The following is a 19,643-nucleotide window of genomic DNA, read 5'->3' as shown; positions in this document are numbered from 1 at the left end:
ATTCCGTTGGGTATTTCGTGGGTTATTGTCTATATGTAAGTTGCCTGTGTCTGCACTTGTTTAATATATAGCTTCACGTTCGTTTGTTGTTTTGCATAGTTTGTTTAAGTGTTCTTCGTTTCGTTAAATAAATAGAAGAATGTATTCTTATCACGCTGCGCCTTGGTCCTCCTCTCTTCAACCAAACGACGAACGTGACAACAGGACACTTCTGAAAAATAAACATTGGCCTCAACTTGACTCCCTGTCAACGTGTAGGTTAAATACAAAATATACACTGAACAAAAAAATATAAACACAACAAAATGTTGGTCCCATGTTTCATGAGCTGAAATAAAAGATCCCAGAAATGTTCCACACCCACAAAACCCACATACCCACATCACTGTTAGTGAGCATGTCTCCTTTGCCAAGATGATCCATCCACCTGTCAGGTGGGGCATATCAAGAAGCTGATTAAACAGCATGATAAGTACACAGGTGCACCTTGTGTTTGGGACAATAAAAGGCCACTTTAAAATGTGCAGTTTTGTCACACAACAGCAAAGACATTACACAAATTAACTTTTAACAAGGTTCACATGTTCATTGAAATGCATTCCAGGTGACTACCTCATGAAGCTGGTTGAGAGAATGCCAAGAGTGTGCAAAGCTGTCATCAAGAGAAAAGGTGGCTACTTTGATTATTTGCATGGAGGAATGGGCCAAAATACCAGCAACAGTGTGTGAAAACCTTGTGAAGACTTACAGAAAACGTTTGACCTCTGTCATTGCCAACAAAGGGTATATAACAAAGTATTGAGATAAACTTTTGTTATTGACCAAATACTTATTTTCCACCATTTTCCACCATAATTTGCAAATAAATTCATAAAAAATCCTACAATGTGATTATCTGGATTTTTTTTCTAATTTTGTCTGTCATAGTTGAAGTGTACCTATGATGAAAATTACAGGCCTCTCTCATCTTTTTAAGTGGGAGAACTTGCACAATTGGTGGCTGACTAAATACTTTTTTGCCCCACTGTATATTGACACTTCATTGCTTCAAAATAGTATTTTATTTGTAGCTCAGAAATTAAAGTACTGGAATAGGCCTACTGTACCTTGAAAATCAGACGGTGTCAATTTGGTGCTTGAAAAGTCCTTGCAATTATTCTATCCGAGTTCTCCTGCTCCTTTATAATTATCAGTGAGTTAATTTTATCCGTTTTTGTTTCGAATGTTGGCTTCGACTTGGCTTTCCATATAAATCCTTCCATTAAAAAAGTAACCTGGTTTTTGGTCACTTTCTCATAAAAACAGCGATTGTGAAATTCAAAATGGTGAGATTAATACTATCTCTATTCATGGCTTCATTATGTGTGCCTGCGTCGGCCCAATAGGCTATAGAAAAAGTTATTGAATTTGACTTTGACCATGTCAGTATAAACCCTGCTCAAAAGGATGTATAGTCCTAGGCCTATGTTGTTGTATAGGTGGAGTTATGGGTCAATTTGCATAAATTCACTTTTACTCCTCTAAGTACACATGTGGAACTGCATGCAAATCCATTTTATTTTTGTTTCAAACAATTTTTAAATTCTTATCCCAATGTCACACATTGGCCCCATTATTTATATAAAGAACCTTAAGTATAGTGAGCAAATTTTTGCGCAGATGGTGTTAAACTGTAGCATACGTGTGTTTTGTTTCAAATCAAAGCATACATCTTGCCTAGTGGGGCATGCTGTTGAGTTTTGGCTGCATCCTAAAATCTTTTAAGAAATTAGGTGGTGTTTTTTGTCTTGCAGTAAAAAGTTACACTATGCTATTATATTCGGGTTCTGTTATGTAGAATAAGATCCGTATGTGTTCTTGCAGACATTGATTCAACTTTGATCTAACTTTATCAAACAAGCACCATTCTCCATTCATTACTGAAATTTGCCTGTTCTCTGGGCAGCTGAATGAGTAGAGCAGAGACTCTGTGTAAAGTAGAGAATCCCGCACATGCGCAGAAGCCAGAGACTTTCAGCTGTCAGAAGAGGTTTCCAGAGAATTTGGATCCACAGCCATGGCCTTTATTTACAAAACACTGCACTGTTGCACATATTCAGTTTAGGCATGCTAGCAAGACAGTGGTTAGGGTTAGAGTAGAGTTAGGTCAAAGTATTGTCAGGTTAGGGCATGGTAGTAATGACCCCAAACAGGTACCTGGCTCGCGCTTTGCTCTATTGACACTTTCCACTCTCCGCCACATGAGGCAGCAGCGTTCACATTGTTGGCACACTGCATACATTATGAGTAAATAAAAACACAATGAATCCAGGATGAGATGTCTCCTGTCTGTCAATGTCTTCCAGATTAGAGAATAAGATACTGTAGTGATCATCGCTAATAAGCCACATTACAATTCCCACTGGGGACACCCTGTTGGCACTGTGTAGGGTGTTTTCCTATCACGCAAGTGACCTTGGTTCACGTCCCTGGCCTTCCTGACCAGTGGTGACAAGCCAGCTATCGAAAGATGTCCTCTAATTACACCTAACTATTGCAAAATAGTTTAAGTTTACCAGTTGATAGTAAATTGCAACAATTATTTTATGGTACTTTGGCCTGTCACATTCAATGTTTCATTGCTGGAAACGCCGGGACATTTGAAAGAGAATGAACTGCGACCCCCCCCAAAAAAATGGGAAAAACTAGAACATACAATTTCCAAAGGCAAATTGTAAAATGATAGAACATTGTGTTCAGCCCATATTGCAACAATGTTCAAAACCATTTCAAAACGCCAGGTGTTGACCCTGAAATGGTAGTTGACCTAAAAGAGTCAGCGGTTGTTTATCTGCTGTCTCAACCTTAGCAACCTCACCCAGCCTTGCTCAGATCATCTTAACTAGTTTGACACTTGATAAAAGAAAACACGGTTGCAGTTACCCACGCATTGTGAAAATTGTTATCCCAATATGCCCTGCGTGAACATAACATTAGTGAATAACTTTCTGTAAATAACTTACCCTGCAACATTTGTAACTCACCATAAACATTCAGTGACGTAGATGCCACCTGAATAACACCATTAATTATTGTGCTCACTCTGTATTTTCCACTGTCAATCAGGGTCAGGTTCCTGAGCTTCAGAGCTCCAGTGCTATTGTCCAGACTGATCCTGCCAACATATCCCTCTCCGATCACAGGACCTTCAGAACTGAGAAAGTCAACAATGATGACAGGGGGATCACCAAAAGTCCAGACGATTGCACTAAGTGTGGTTGGATTGATGGTGGTTTTGAAAAACACATTTCCTCCCAATGTTCCATTCACAGGTCCAGGTGGAAGCACAATATCCTGAGGAAACAATAACAGGGCTTGATTATCAGGTCTCCTAAACAAACACAAAATACTGTTACCAAAGACATGTCAGATTTCAGAAGAGCAAATTTCAGCTGGTTCAAACATTAGTGTTCTCTGAATATGGGTACGCTCACTGTAAGAGGGACACCCAAGTTGTTGGAGTAGTGTTATGCAGCAACTCCTCACACTCACAACACCCCAAATGTATGTTTGTAGCTATGTGTGTTTACAATTGACAAACAATTGAGTAAAACAAGCTCATATATTTTGGGCTCTGATGGGGTTAGACAGTTGAACTAAACTCATGAGGCATTTCTAAGTTATTTTCTTCTAGAATCAATGGCTATACAGTATCTCAAATTTAAAAAGTACAAAAATGTACGTAGCAATCGCAGATTATGCTTCATGCTTGCTCATCATCATCACCACCATTAGCTACATCAAACTTTATAATTATTATAGGCCTTTTGAAAGAGCTAATTGGATTTGTTTAATGAAAAGCATCTTTAATGACATTATGGCGTCACCTTATCAAGGCCAACTAAGCCTACTTATGCTGTGTTCAAGTGCTACTGTATAGAAGTTATCGGAAGCTCCTTGTTCCAAGCGGGACATTTCACTTGAACGACCCTCCAAGTTGGGGGGGGGGGGGGGGGTCTATAAGTGGGGAAACTCTGAGGAAGTGTTGTAACCCAAGTTGTGATGTTTGACCTTTTACCTTTTCAACCAACAGATGACAAATCCATTTGACAACTATAACCTTTCCAATATGGATAATGCAGCTACCTTGACCACATTGTCAAGGTTAAGCAAGCTAGCTAACTTTATTATTAGTAATGTTAGCTTGCCTATCAAGCTATCAAAAATCTTACTGGTTGAAGAATTGTTCCAACTTCAAAAGCACTGTCGGACTTCATTGTCTTAGGTCAAATAGCGCGATGGTTCCACCTGCACTGTTGGTTGAGGGACGAGCGTCGTGTAGGAGCGACGCCACATATCGGAAGACTTTCGACTTGTGAAGCCACCATTAACTCTGCTTCCTCTAATCAGAGCATTCCTCTAAATCAGAGCATGGGCGTAGATTGAGACATGACCGAAACTTGACCGGCCTAGCCGCGTTACTTCTTAAGACACTTCTCGCTTAACCCTGAAGTCAGCCGCACCAATGTGTCAGAGGAAGCATTGCTCGAATGACGACCGAAGTCAGGTTGCAGGCGCTCGGACCACCCCAAGGAGTTGCTAGAGGGCAATGAGCCAAGGAAAGCCTCCCCAGCCAAACCCTCCCATAACCAGGTTGGCACCTTCCTATGGGGCTTCCAGTCATGGCCGGCTGTGACACAGCTTGGGATCAAACCCCAGCCTTAGACCGCTGCGCCAATAGGGACCCCTTTAAATTATATTTTTATAATACTCTAGGGCAATTCCACAGTAACAGAATGATGCTGAGACTATGATTAATTCACTTTAAAAGTATGCCAAACAAAAACCATTGATTGTTAAATTAAACAAGCAATGAAACTCTAGGACTACTTTTAATAATTTCCACAGCAAATTTCACAAAAACACATTTACTCGAAGAACAGTGCAGATGTAAAGTTGGGTTGGGTAACAGAATGACGGTAAAATCTCCCTTAGCTTATGTGACCAAGTTTTCCCAAAGCGCTTAAATATCTACTCCGAATTAAGATTCAAAGATAACTGCAGAAATAAATGGGGTGTCAGCTGTATGACGCCATGATAAAAAATCTCTTCTAGTTATTGAACTACAGTAAGTGAAGTGGATTAACACCCGGTAAAAGAATGATGGTAACAGAATTACACCATGGGTACCTGATCTGTACAATACAGAAAAGCATGATTATGAATGTCATTCTCATGGTGATGTATACTGAAATTGTACACAAAGATTTAAAAAAATGTAATATCCCCTTTCCCTGTTCCGAGTATTATTCTACGCCAGGGGTAGGCAACCCTGTTCCTGGAGTGCCTGCAGGCACTTCATGTTTTGATTTAAAGACCAGGTGTGTTGAATTTAGGAAATCACTGAACTGATCAATTAGCTCAGTTGGTCAGGTGTGTTGCCTAGTTGGAACAAAATCTAGCAGTACCTGCGGCACTCAAGGAACAGGGTTGCCGACCCTTGTCCTGCACACTGGCTGTTATTCTAATGAGCTCCGCCCCCAAACAAGACCAAATCTGTGCCAATCATAGACGTCTATGTTTCACAAGTTTGGACATCACGTACAGCACAGTAAAACACAGCACAGTAGAATATAGTAGAGTAGAGTTCAATACAGTACAACACAATACAGAGGGGTATAGTTCAGTACTATAAAAGAGTTCAGTACAATACAGTAAATTATACTGCACTCTACTATAGTGTACTGTACTAAACTCTACTGTACAGTGCAGTACTGTCCTATACTCTAATTTTCCTTGCTGTACTGTGCTGTCCGAAGTCGTGAAACAGACGTCTATGATTTGTTTGTTTTTGGATTTCAACAAATGTTCAATGTCCATGCACGTCCGGTGCTCAGTCGGTGAGGGTTACAATAAATGGAAAGAGAGGGGCCTCATGGCCCCTACCGTGAGAGGTGATATTAACTGGAGATAGACAGGGAGGGGTTCTCCAGACTGTTTTCTCACTCTTTGCGACAGAAAGAGAAAAAAACTGTTGTTAGCTGAACATAACTGTATGCCAGTGGAAGGGATGACAGTAGCAAGTGACCCAACTGTGGTTTGTGACTACTATGATTTCCCATTGTAGCCAATTCAGTTGTAGTCGTTGTGTTACTGATTCTTTTGGTCATTCTGTTACCGAAATGGTAACTGAATAAAGTGTTTTGCTCACTTAAAACCTCTACCGCTTCTCTCTCCCGGATCCGGGATCCTCCTCATCAAAAAAGCTGACTAGCATAGCCTAGCCTAACGCGACAGGGATATCATATAATATAATTTTCATGAAATCACAAGTCCAATACAGCAAATGAAAGATAAACATCTTGTGAATCCAGCCATCGTTTCTGATTTTTAAAATGTTTTACAGCGAAAACACAATATGTATTTCTATTAGCTAACCACAATAGCAAAAGACTCAACCGCATATTTTCACCATTTTTCTACCGCATAGGTAGCTATCACAAAACCGACCAAATAGAGATATAATTAGTCACTAACCAAGAAACAACTTCATCAGATGACAGTCTTATAACATCATGTTATACAATACATTTATGTTTTGTTCAAAAATTTGCATATTTGAGGTATAAATCATAGTTTTACATTGCAGCTACCATCAAAAATATCACCAAAGCAGCCAGAATAATTACAGAGAGCAACGTGAAATACCTAAATACTCATCATAAAACATTTATGAAAAATACATGGTGTACAGCAAATGAAAGATAAACATCTTGTGAATCCAGCCAATATTTCCGATTTTTTAAGTGTTTTACAGCGAAAACACAATATAGCATTATATTAGCTTACCACAATAGCCAAACACACAACCGCATTTATTCACCGCATAGATAGCATCGCAAAAACCAGCAAAAGATATAAAATTAATCACTAACCTTGACCAACTTCATCAGATGACAGTCTTATAACATCAGGTTATACAATACACTTATGTTTTGTTCGAAAATGTGCATATTTAGAGCTGCAAACCGTGGTTATACATTGTGAATATGTAGCATCGATTCACCAAATTGTCCGGAGATATTTTGGACACTCACCTAATCTGACCAAAGAACTCATCATAAACTTTACTAAAAAATACATGTTGGACAGCAAATGAAAGATACACTAGTTCTTAATGCAACCGCCGTGTTAGATTTTTAAAAATAACTTTACCATAACAAACAGCTTACGTTATAGCGAGACAGCGCCCGCAAAAAGGGCGAATAATAGGACTCAACATTTTCCACAGAAATACGAAATAACATCATAAATTGTTCCTACTTTTGCTGAGCTTCCATCAGAATCTTGTACAAGGAGTCCTATGTCCAGAATAAATCGTTGTTTGGTTTTAGAATGTCCTTCTCTCCTGTCGAATTCGCTCCACAAGGCTAGCCAATGTTGATGACGTTCCCAATTTCTCTCGACGCAGAGAACGGAAAACTCCAAAAGTCCCATTAAACGTTGAATAAACTGATGAAACTCGGTTGAAAAAACGTACTTTATGATGTTTTTCTAATATCTATCAAATAAAAACAGAGCCGGAGATATTAGCTGTGTATACCGAACGCTTATCATAAGACAACATGGAGGCACTTCCCGCGCCTAGGTAGAGAAAGGAAATTCTGGTCACGTCATTCCAAGAGCTCTTGTTCAACCTCAGTTTAAGCTAGACACCCCATTCCACCTTCCACTGCCTGTTGACATCTAGTGGAAGGCGTATGCAGTGCATGAATATCCATAAATATTAGGCAATTGAATAGGCAGGCCCTGGAACAGAGCATCGTTTTCAGATTTTTCACTTCCTGTCTGGAAGTTTGCTGCAAAATGAGTTCTGTTTTACTCACAGATATAATTCAAACAGTTTTAGAAACTTGAGAGTGTTTTCTATCCAATAGTAATAATAATATGCATATTGTACAATCTAGAATAGAGTACGAGGCCCTTTAAATTGGGCACGATTTTTTCCCAAAGTGAAAACAGCGCCCCCTATTCACAAGAAGTTAATAAATCATAAACCAAATGAGTAAAAATACTAATTGGTAAGTAAAACTTTACTTCCTACCTCTGAACTTTCATTATCCTCTTAAAGATTTGTGAGTTTTGGTAACAGAATGAGAAGACACTAGGCAATATTTCTTAAACTTACAGAAGGCAAATTATTTCTGCAAAACTAAAAAAGGTTGATATTCGTTGGCAGTGGTCTTTACTTCAACATTATTGTTGTTTTTTGGTCTAACACCTTAAGATTTTTTCTGCTAGATGTTCACGAAGACCCCCTTTTTCATCTGTTTGACCAGAAACCAAAGCCTTCACTTCTTCCAATTTTCTGGGATGCCTTATTTTCATTTTCTTTACAGTGCCTTCAGAAAGTACTCACTAGCTTTGACTTTTTCAAAATGTTGTTGTGTGTTAAAGCCTTAATTTAAAATGGATTAAATTGAGATTGTGTGCAGGCCAGTGACAATCAACCATAATATCAAAGTGGCATTCTGTTTTTCAAAATAAAATAAAAAAGTTATTTAAAAACGAAAAGCTGAAATATCTTGAGTCAATAAGTATTTAACCCCTTTGTTATGGCAAGCCTAAATAAGTTCAGGACTAAACATTTGCTTAACAAGTCACATAATAAGTTGCATGGACTGTGTGCATCAACAGTGTTTAAAATTATTTTTTTATGAATAGCTAATTTCTGTAAGGTCCCTCTGTCGAGCAGTGATTTTCAAATAGATTCAACCACCAATACCTGGGAGGTTTTCCAATGCCTCGCAAAGATGGGTGATTTAAAAAAAAATACAGACATTGAATATCCCTCTGAGATTGGTGAAGTTATTATTTACACTTTGGATGGTGTATCAATACAACAAGTCCGTGCATAGATACAGGCATCCTTCCTAACTCAGTTGCCAGAGAGGAACGAAACTGCTCAGGGATTTCAGCATGAGGTCAATGGTGACTTTAAAACAGTTACAGAATTTAATGGCTGTGATAGAAAACTGAGGACGGATCAACATTGTAGTTACTCAACAATACTAACCTAATTGACAGAGTGAAAGGAAGCCTGTGCAGAATAAAACAATATTCCAAAACCTGCATCCTGGCACTAAAGTAATACTGCAAAGAAAGTGTAAAAGCAATTAAATGTTTGTCCTGAATACAAAGTGTTATGTTTGGAGCAAATCCAATAAAACACATTAGCGAGTACCCCTCTCCATATTTTCAAGCATAGTGGTGGCTGCATCATGTTAAGGGTATGCTTGAAATCATTAAGGACTGGGGAGTTTCAGGGTAAATAAATACATGGAATGGAGCTAAGCACAGACAAAATCCTAGAGGAAAACCTGGTTCAGTCTGCTTTCCACCAGACACCGGGAGATGAATTCACCTTTCAGCAAGACAATAACGTAAATCACAAGGCCAAATCTACACTGGGGTTACCAAGAAGTGAATATTCCTGAGTGGCCGAGTTAGTTTTGACTTAAATTCACTTGAAAATGTATGGCAAGACCTGAAAATTGTAGTCTAGCAATGATCAACAACCAATTTGACAGAACTTGAAGAATTTTTTGAATAAGAAATTGACAAATGTTGCACAATCCATGTGTGGAAAGCTCTTAGAGACTTACCTAGAAAAACTCACAGCTGTAATCGCTGCCAAAGGTGCTTTTACAAAGTGCTGTGTCAGTGGTGTCAATACATATGTAAAAATGAGATTTCTGTATTTCATTTTCAAAAACATGTTTTCACTTTGTCATTATGGGGTATTGCAAATGGTGCAAATGGGTGAGAAAATTATATATATTTGAATTCAGGCTGTAACAAAATGTGGAATAAGTCGAGTGGTATGAATACTTTCAAATTGACACCCAATTTTATGTGCTCCTATGAACTACACGTTAGTGCTGATGAATCGTTTTGCATAGAAATGCCCTCTACAGTCATCTTGATGCAAAGTTACGTCCTCGCAAGGGTTCTAGAAGACTTTCATGATGCTACCGTGATAGTGGAGCCCCAGCTAGCAAGAAAGGACCAACAGCGGGCAAAACTCAGTTTGACGTTGAAATTACCAATTTGTCCACTGGGAGGAAATAAAATATTATATCACATACTATTGAACAATTTTGATCAATATGCAGTGTCATTGTACACATTAAATTAATCCTCTGTCAGTTAATCTTAGAACAAAATATCCTTTCTATTCTATAGTGTAAATAATGTAAAATAATGTAAAATCATTTGGGAATAGTTGACAAGGTGCTATAGCCTCCATCCATCCTCCCCTCAATACGGTGCAGTCGTCCTGTCCCCTTTGCAGAAAAGCATCCCCAAAGAATGATGTTTCCACCTCCATGCTTCACGGTTGGGATAGTGTTCTTGGGGTTGTACTCATCCTTCTTCTTCCTCCAAACACGGAGAGTGGAGTTTAGACCAAAAAGCTCTATTTTTGTCTCATCAGGCCACATGAGCTTCTCCCATTCTTCCTCTGGATCCTCCAGATGGTCATTGGCAAACTTCAGATGCGCCTGGACATGCACTGGCTTGAGCAGGGGGACCTTGCGTGCGCTGCAGGATTTTAATCCATGACGGCGTAGTGTGTTACTAATGGTTTTCTTTGAGACTGTGGTCCCAGCTCTCTTCAGGTCATTGACCAGGTCCTGCCGTGTAGTTCTGGGCTGATCCCTCACCTTCCTCATGATCATTGATGCCCTACGAGGTGAGATCTTGCATGGAGCCCCAGACCGACGGTGATTGACCGTCATCTTGAACTTCTTCCATTTTCTAATAATTGTGCCAACAGTTGTTGCCTTCTCACCAAGCTGCTTGCCTATTGTCCTGTAGCCCATCCCAGCCTTGTGCAGGTCTACAATTTTATCCCTGATGTCCTTACACAGCTCTCTGGTCTTGGCCATTGTGGAGAGGTTGGAGTCTGTTTGATTGAGTGTGTGGACAGGTGTCTTTTATACAGGTAACGAGTTCAAACAGGTGCAGTTAATACAGGTAATGAGTGGAGAACAGGAGGGCTTCTTAAAGAAAAACTAACAGGTCTGTGAGAACCGGAATTCTTACTGGTTGGTAGGTCATCAAATACTTATGTCATGCAATAAAATGCAAATTAATTACTTAAAAATCATACAATGTGATTTTCTGGATTTTTGTTTTAGATTCCGTCTCTCACAGTTGAAGTGTGCCTATGATAAAAATTACAGACCTCTACATGCTTTGTAAGTAGGAAAACCTGCAAAATCGGCAGTGTTTCAAATACTTGTTCTCCCCACTGTATATATATATCTCACAGTCGCAAGGCATATGAACTAAGGTTATAAAGCAAACAACGCAATTATCACAACACATAGGTTGTAATATGACTTTTTTTTCCTGGCTTGGCTTCCCCAGTGATTTTATCCACACACAACTACTGGTTTGGACTAATAATTACACCCTAGATCAGCTAGATGAAGGCAAGAGTGAGTTAGGCGGTAATGAATGTGTCACTGTCACCTTGAATACTCACATTTTTCTTGGACTTTGCACCTACGTTGTAAACTTTCATTCGTAGACTACGTTGTAGCAATCTCATGATAGGTATAGGGAAAATTTGAGTATCATGTAGTAGCCTAAACCTATCGATGTTACATTGAGCCGGGTGAATGGAATATGAATGACAGTCATCCAATATACTGTAATAGAAATAAGGCCATGCTAATAAAACATGTAATCGTCCTCCCTCATCTTAAAATGGCACCAACCACCACTCCCATACGTATAATGATGCAGCCACCACCATGCTTCAACATATGGATGGTGGTACTCAGTAATGTTTGGAGAAAATGCAATAGAACACATAACACTTTGCATTCTGGACAAAAGTGTATTGCTTTGCCACATTTTTTGCAGTATTAGTATTGTGGAGTAACTACAATGTTGTTGATCCATCCTCAGTTTTCCTATCACAGCCATTAAACTGTAACTGTTTTAAATTTACCATTGGCCTCATGTTGAAATCCCTGAATGGTTTCCTTCCTCTCTGGCAACTGAGTTAGGAAGGATGCCTGTATCTTTGTAGGTACTGGCTGTGTGATACACCATCCAAAGTATAATTAATAAATATTCTGCTATATTTTTTTACCCATCTACCAATAGGTGCCCTTCTTTGCGAGGCATTGGAAAAACTCCCTGGTTAAAATCACATTTTATTGGTCACATACACATGGTTAGCAGATGTTAACGCGAGTGTAGCAAAATGCTTGTGCTTCTAGTTCCGACCATACAGTAATATCTAACAAGTAATCTAACAATTTCACAACTACCTTATACACAAGTGTAAAGGAATGAATAAGAATATGTACATATAAATATATGGATGAGCGATGGCCGTGCGGCATAGGCAAGATGCAGTAAATGGTATAGAATACAGTATATACATATGAGGTGAGTAATGTAAACATTATGAAAAGTTGCATTGTTTAAATTGACTAGTGAAACATTTATTACATCACATTTTTTATTATTAAAGTGGCTAGAGATTTGAGTCAGTATGTTGGCAGCAGCCACTCAATGTTAGTGATGGCTGTTTAACAATCTGATGGCCTTGAGATAGCTGTTTTTCACTCTCTCGGTCCCAGCTTTGATGCACCTGTACTGACCTCGCCTTCTGGATGATAGCGGGGTGGACAGACAGTGGCTCGAGTGGTTGTTGTCCTTGATGATCTTTTTGGCCTTCCTGTGACATCGGGTGGTGTAGGTGTTCTGGAGGGCAGGTAGTTTGCCCCCGGTGATGCGTTGTGCAGACCTCACTACTCTCTGGAGAGCCTTACGGTTGTGGGCGGAGCAGTTGCTGAACCAGGCGGTGATACAGCCCGACAGGATGCTCTCGATTGTGCATCTGTAAAAGTTTGAGTGTTTTCGGTGACAATCCACATTTCTTCAGCCTCCTGAGGTTGAAGAGGCTCTGTTGCGTCTTCTTCACCACGCTGTCTGTGTGGGTGGACCATTTCAGTTTGTCCGAGATGTGTACGCAGAGGAACTGTGGTTGAATCAGTGTTTGAAATTCACTGCTCGAATTAGGGACCTTACAGATAATTGTATCTGTAGGGTACAGAGATGAGGTATTCATAAAAAAAGAATGTTAAAACACAATTGATTCACACATTGCATGCAACTTATTATTTGAGTTGTTAAGCACATTTTTACTCCTGAATTTATTTAGGCTTGCCATAACAAAGGGTTGAACACTTACTGACTCAAAAATGGTCAGCTTTTCATTTTGAAATAACTTCCACTTTGATATTATGGGGGATTGTGTGTAGGCCAGTGACACAAAATCTCAATTTAATTCATTTTAAATTCAGGCTGTAACACAAAATGTGTAAAAAGTCAAAGGGTGTGAAAACTTTCTGAAGGCGCTATATGAGTACATCAATTTTTGAAAATTATTATTATTTTTTTTTTTACAAATAGGCATGACAATAGTTTATTTACATTCATCCTAGCTTTATCGTCACTATCTGGTTACTGGCTAGTTTCGATGTAAGGAGAAAAATTATATATAAAAAAAACGCAGCATGTAAAGTGTTGGTCCCATGATAAAAGGAGGAGCATTAAAGTCTACAATAAAGCCCTTTTGTGCGGAAAACCTCATTCTGATTGGCTGTGTCCTCCATTCATGTGAAATCAATAAATTAGGACCTAATGAATGTATTTATTTTGAATGATTTCCTTCTATAAACTGTCACTCAGTAAAATCTTTGGAATTGTTGCATGTTGAGTTTGTATATTTGCTAGTTAACCATCTGATAGATAAAGTTGATAGCTATAAATGCCATTAGCCAGTTAGCTAAATTGAAACTGGTGGGGGAAAGCTAGCTAGCTAACTTCCCGATCAGCACTGTAGCCAATGTTACCTAGCTAGGTTTGTAGAAAATAAATTAAATATTTGCTAGCTAAATTTGAAAGACTTGTTACCGATTTCTGAACACTTTGTCAAACTACTTCATTCCACTTCCTATTTATTAATTAATTGGTGAGTGCAAAAGTTGGCAAGAAAAAAGCCTCTCCTGATTTTACAGCACATACAACTAGCTAAGTAGCTAGGAAATTGTGAAGAAAAAATTAAGTATCAAATCATACATGAAATGTAAATGGGTGAAAACTTGATCAAGCTTATATGTAAAACTGTTTACAAAATGATGGCACATTAAAAAAGGCAGGTGTGTTTCTCAGCAACCAGCACTGAAATTTGAGCAGTGAGGGGAATTTCTTCCCCTTTACATCTCTGCACTGTTCTCCTCAGATTGACGCACATCCCTAACACCCAAACAAATGTTATAAGGGCACAGGGCGAGACCCAAATGCAGACACAAGAGGCAGATGGTTGAGCTCCGATATTTATTATAGCAAAAGGGGTAGGCAAAAAGTCTACCCCTTTTGAGAAAAAGAGAGTCTACCCCTCTTGACAAACAAGCATCCCCTTGTTTGTCAAGTCGACGCTGGTCGACTTGACAAACAAGACGAACTGGCACAGAGAGACAGGAAACAGGGATAAATACACCGGGGATAATAAGTGACACCTGGAGGGGGTGGAGACAAGCACAAGGACAGGAGAAACAGATCAAGGCGTGACAAATGTGAAGAATTTCACAACCTCCCGGCCACCATGAAATCATTGAGTTTATATTCAAGGTCAGATATAGATCCACACGTTATTCTCTTTCTATCATGCAGAATTGTAATCTTGTAACTTGGGAAGTTCCTTCAATAACACAGGCACGGGTGATTTCTGTCCCAGAGGATTATACTGTGTGCAAGTTTTGTTCAATTTAGACTACAATTAGTTGAAGGTGGTGTTAGTGAAGTGCTGGAACAAAAACCTGTACACTCCTGTGTAAAAAACCTGTGACTGTAATGACTTCAATTGACTAAATAGTAAATACAGGTACCCTTTTCTTTTGTTAGTCTATGAAGGTTTGTCATCTGATTTCCCGGAGCCTGGTGGCGATGGATGCAACCATACAATTTAGGACATTCCCCTACATCCAGGTTGAGGCCTGCTATCAGCAAGAACATGGAGCACGCCATGTCAGTAAGTATTTTTATATACACTCCACTCATGTGACCCGTTTCAGGAAGCTAGCCGTATGTCGCATGTCACTACTTCATATGAGAGGCATTTGAATGCTTTTTAAAAAGAAATCTAAATGCTTTCTGGAACATGTGAACTTTCATGTGCCTTAATAACAAACTTGTATGCCATCTGTAAATACGAATCAAACTGAGAATGAGCCTGGTTGGTTTAGCCACGGAAAAAGTCAGGAACCTTCCCACAAGCTATGATTGGCTGAGATAATGGATGGGCTGGACATGCCAAGAGAGGAGTTCGGATTGGTCTGCCATGTAGCATGCTTCTGTCTATAACGTGAGCTACTCAGTATGTGTAGATAATCCTTGCTAGAGTGGCATTTTTTTTTTCTCCACATTTGTTACGTTCACGCCTTATTCTGAAACAGATTTAAAAAAATGTTTTCCTCAATCTACACACAATACCCCATAATGACAAAGCGAAAACAGATTTTTAGAAATATATTCAGACCCTTTGACATGAGACTAGAAATTGAGCTCAGGTGCATCCTGTTTCCACTGATCATCCTTGAGATGTTTCTACAACTTGATTGAAGTCCACCTGAGGTGAATTCAATTGATTGAACATGATTTGGAAAGGCACACACCTGTCTATATAAAGGTCCCAAAGTTGACAGTGCATGTCAGAGCAAAATCCAAGCCATGAGGTTGAAGGAATTGTTTGTAGAGCTCTGAGACAGGATTGTGTTGAGGTACAGATTTGGGGAAGGGTACCAAAACATATCTGCAGCATTGAAGGTCCCCAAGAACACAGTGGCCTCCATCGTTCTTAAATGGAAGAAGTTTGGAGCCACCAACACTCTTCCTAGAGCTGGCTGCCCAGCCAAACTGAGCAATCGGGGGAGAAGGGCCTTGGTCAGGGAGGTGACCAAGAACCCAATGGTCACTCTGACATAGCTCCAGAGCTCCTCTGTGGAGATGGGACAACCTTCCAGATGGACAACCATCTCTGCAGTACCAATCAGGCCTTAATGGTAGAGTGGCCAGATGGGAGCCACTCCTCAGTAAAAGGCACATGACAGCTTGCTTGGAGCTTGCCAAAAGGCACCTAAAGGACTCTCAAACCATGAGAAACAAGATTCGCTGGTCTGATGAAACCAAGATTTAACTCTTTGGCCTGAATGCCAAGTCTCATGTCTGGAGGAAACCTGTCACCATCCCTACGGTGAAGCATGGTGGTGGCAGCATTGTGCTGTGGGGATGTTTTTCAGAGGCAGGGACTGGGAAAATAGTCAGGATTGAGGGAAAGATGAACGGAGCACAGTACAGAGAGATCCTTAATGAAAACGTGCTCCAGAGCGCCCAGGACCTCAAACTGGGGTGAAGGTTCACCTTCCAACAGGACAACGATCCTAAGCACACAGCAAAGACAATGCAGGAGTGGCTTCGGGACAAGTCTCAGAGTGTCCTTGAGTGGTCCAGCCAAAGCACGGATTTGAACCCGAGAGACCTGAAAATAAATGTGCAGTGACGCTCCCCATCCAACCTGACGGAGCTTGAGAGGATCTGAAGAGAAGAATGGGAGAAACTCCCCAAATACAGGTGTGCCACACTTGTAGCGTCATACCCAGTAAGACTTGAAGCTGTAATAGCTGCCAAAGGTGCTTCAACAAAGTACTGAGTAAAGGGTAGGAATTATTATGTGAATGTAATATTTAAGTTTTTTTTATTTCTACATTTGCTGTTTTTGCATTGTCATTATGGGGTATTGTGTGTAGATTGATGAGGGAAAAAACAATTTAATCAATTTCGGGAATAAGGCTGTAACGTAACAAAATGTGGAAAAAGTATTTGGTTGTTTACTACACTACCTTACTCACGCTGTTTAGCACATGGCCTCACGTGAATCCTTAAAGAAATGGGTGGGGCTTAGAAGAGGGTGTGAACGATGCTGAATAGAGGGCTTGCAGTTGATGTACGACGCCTCCTGGCGGCCATGTTGGAAGACCACCACATTAATTCTTCTGACAACAATAGCTGAGTGGCTACCCCAGACTGCAGGATAACAGTGCGAAAACAAGTTGATTCATCACCACAGTCATTTTCTGTGGAGTATTTGGCTTCTGTAACAAGACAGGAAAGACAACGGCAAAAAAATAGATTTACAAAATACATTTACAGATTCCCCGCAATCATGAAACACCATTGGTGATACCAATGAGATAAGACTCAAGAACTGTCAGGACCCGGTGCGAGAAACAGTCACTAATAATCGTCAGAACCCAGAAGATGAGGCAGACACAGCAGTACTAGCGATAGTGGTTTAATAAAGAACAAAATCTCCAGGCAAAGAAACTAAAACCACAATGTCCAAAAATCAAGCCAAAAAGCACAAAAATGGAAATCCTCCAAAATACTAAAGAAACTCCACAAAGTGGTAAAAAACAGCAGGGAAAAACAAACCTCAAAAGACTACTCAAATAATACACAAAACTAAACCAGAGAACCTCTGGAAAATCCAACAAGAGAAAACACTGAATAAAACAAGGCTTGGGCTGGGGCTGGGTGCTAACTTACAAACACAGAGCAAGGAACTAAGGAACACACAGGGATTAAATACTAACAAGGGAATGACCTACAGGTGCAAACAATAATTGGAGCAAGAAAAACAAAAGGTACAAAAAAGGTGCAATGGGGACATCTAGTGACCAAAAACCCGAACAGTCTTGGCCAAAACCTGACAAGAACTGTCAGAAAAGCAAAGAAACCTTTTTGCCTGGCAAGACCTGAACCCAGAAAGCTGTCAGTACAGGGTCTGTTATGATCATTTCATGACTGGTAAGTCAAGTCTGATCGATTTCGAGTTTAGTGTAGCTGTTATGCTAACCAGGTGTCAACACCAACAGTAAATTAGCCAAAATTTGCTAGATAGATATGCTAATAGCAAAACTACAAGCTGTGTCGTGTGAGTTAAGTTTGGGGAAGCACCTTTATAATATAGCACCTTTATATCAGGATTTCATGCCTATCCCATTTATCTGATGGTATAGGTGACCTGAATAAGTGATATTCTAACATCAAGTGTGTTTTCATTTGTTTATGTACTGCTGTAGGTTCACCAGCTGACCTCTATCAAGACACCGATGTCGACTGAATTTCCACTGTGAAGATGAGCAATGCTGCATCAGTTTCTACTTCTACTTCGTCCTTTTCCAGATATGATAGCAGACATATGAGATTGTTGTCATTTTGCTTTGGACTATCTGAATGAATGATTCTGCTGTTTGAGTAGAGCGCACCTTCACCTTGTCGTCATGACAAAAGATGCACCCTTAAACCATATGAATATATAAAATCTAATTTGGAATGTGTAAAATAATATTGTAAACATTCTGTACTTTAATAGTAGGCTACATTGTTATGGGTGAAATAAAGTATACTGAACATAAATATAAAACGCAACAATTTTAAATATTTTACTGAGTTACAGTTCATATAAGGAAATCAGTGAACTGAAATAAATAAATTAGGCCCTTATCTATGGATTTCACATGACTGAGCAGGGATGCAGCCATGGGTGGCCCTGGGAGGGCATAGGCCCACCCACTTGGCAGCCAGGCCCACCCACTGGGGAGCCAGGTCCAGCCAATCAGAATTATTTTTTCCCCCAAGAAAAGTGCTTTACAACAGAAAGAAATACTCCTTAGCACCGTCCTCCCCCTCAGACAATCCTGCAGGTGAAGAAGCCGGATGTGGAGGTCCTGGGCTTGCATGGTTACATGTGGTTTGCAGTTGGACATACTGCAATATTCTCTAAAACAACATTGGAGGCAGCTTATGGTAGAGAAATAAATATTCAATTATCTGGCAACAGCTCTGGTCGACATTCCTGTAGTCAGCATGGCAATTGCACGCTCCCTCAAAAGTTGAGACATCTGTGGCATTGTGTTTTGCGACAAAACTGCACATTTTAAAGTGGCCTTTTATTGTCCCCAGCACAAGGTACACCTGTGTAATGATCATTCTGTTTAATCAGCTTCTTGATATGCCACACCTGTCAGGTGGATGGATTATCTTGGCAAAGGAGAAATGCTCACTAACAGGGATGTAAACAAATTTGTGCACAAAATGAGACAAATAGGCTTTTTGTGCATATGGAACATTTCCTGGATTTTACATGTTTATACTTTTGTTCAGTGTATTTTGTCATCTCTGCTTTGCCTAGCCCCATTGAATAAAGTATTTCTTAGCCCAATTTTCTTTATTTTACAATGTAAACACATTTAGCATAGTGTTGGATTCGGGGTAAACTTTGAACATTGAGATATTAAAGACATGATAGATCAGACGCATAGTATATAAAGGAGACCTGTAGAAAGACAAAGTGGCTGTGGAATTTGCTGGGTGGACGGGAGAGAGTCACGGGAGTGCGATAGGTGATACGAGAGGACATCTGTGGATTAGGCGAAAGAGGGGTTGAGGTCAGGAGGTCAGGTCGGATCCCCTGAAGGGAGGAATAATGGTTTATTATCCTGTTACCCTCTTCCTGT

The 19,643-nt window shown here is 39.8% G+C and overlaps 1 long non-coding RNA gene across 1 annotated transcript in view; it reads left to right on the top strand.

The window, feature by feature from the left end:
* The window catches only part of LOC139564397 (uncharacterized), a 418,006-nt gene extending 399,456 nt beyond the window's left edge, over nucleotides 1-18,550 (top strand). Inside the window, exons 2-3 of the long non-coding RNA XR_011672734.1 lie at nucleotides 14,971-15,097; nucleotides 18,207-18,550. This is a non-coding gene — a long non-coding RNA (uncharacterized lncRNA). The remainder of the gene's footprint in view (nucleotides 1-14,970; nucleotides 15,098-18,206) is intronic.
* Nucleotides 18,551-19,643: the final 1,093 nt, after the last annotated feature.

This window comes from Salvelinus alpinus, chromosome 35 (assembly GCF_045679555.1).
Source record: "Salvelinus alpinus chromosome 35, SLU_Salpinus.1, whole genome shotgun sequence".
Classification (NCBI taxonomy): Eukaryota; Metazoa; Chordata; class Actinopteri; order Salmoniformes; family Salmonidae; genus Salvelinus; species Salvelinus alpinus.
This window is presented reverse-complemented; position numbering and strand designations above follow the sequence as displayed.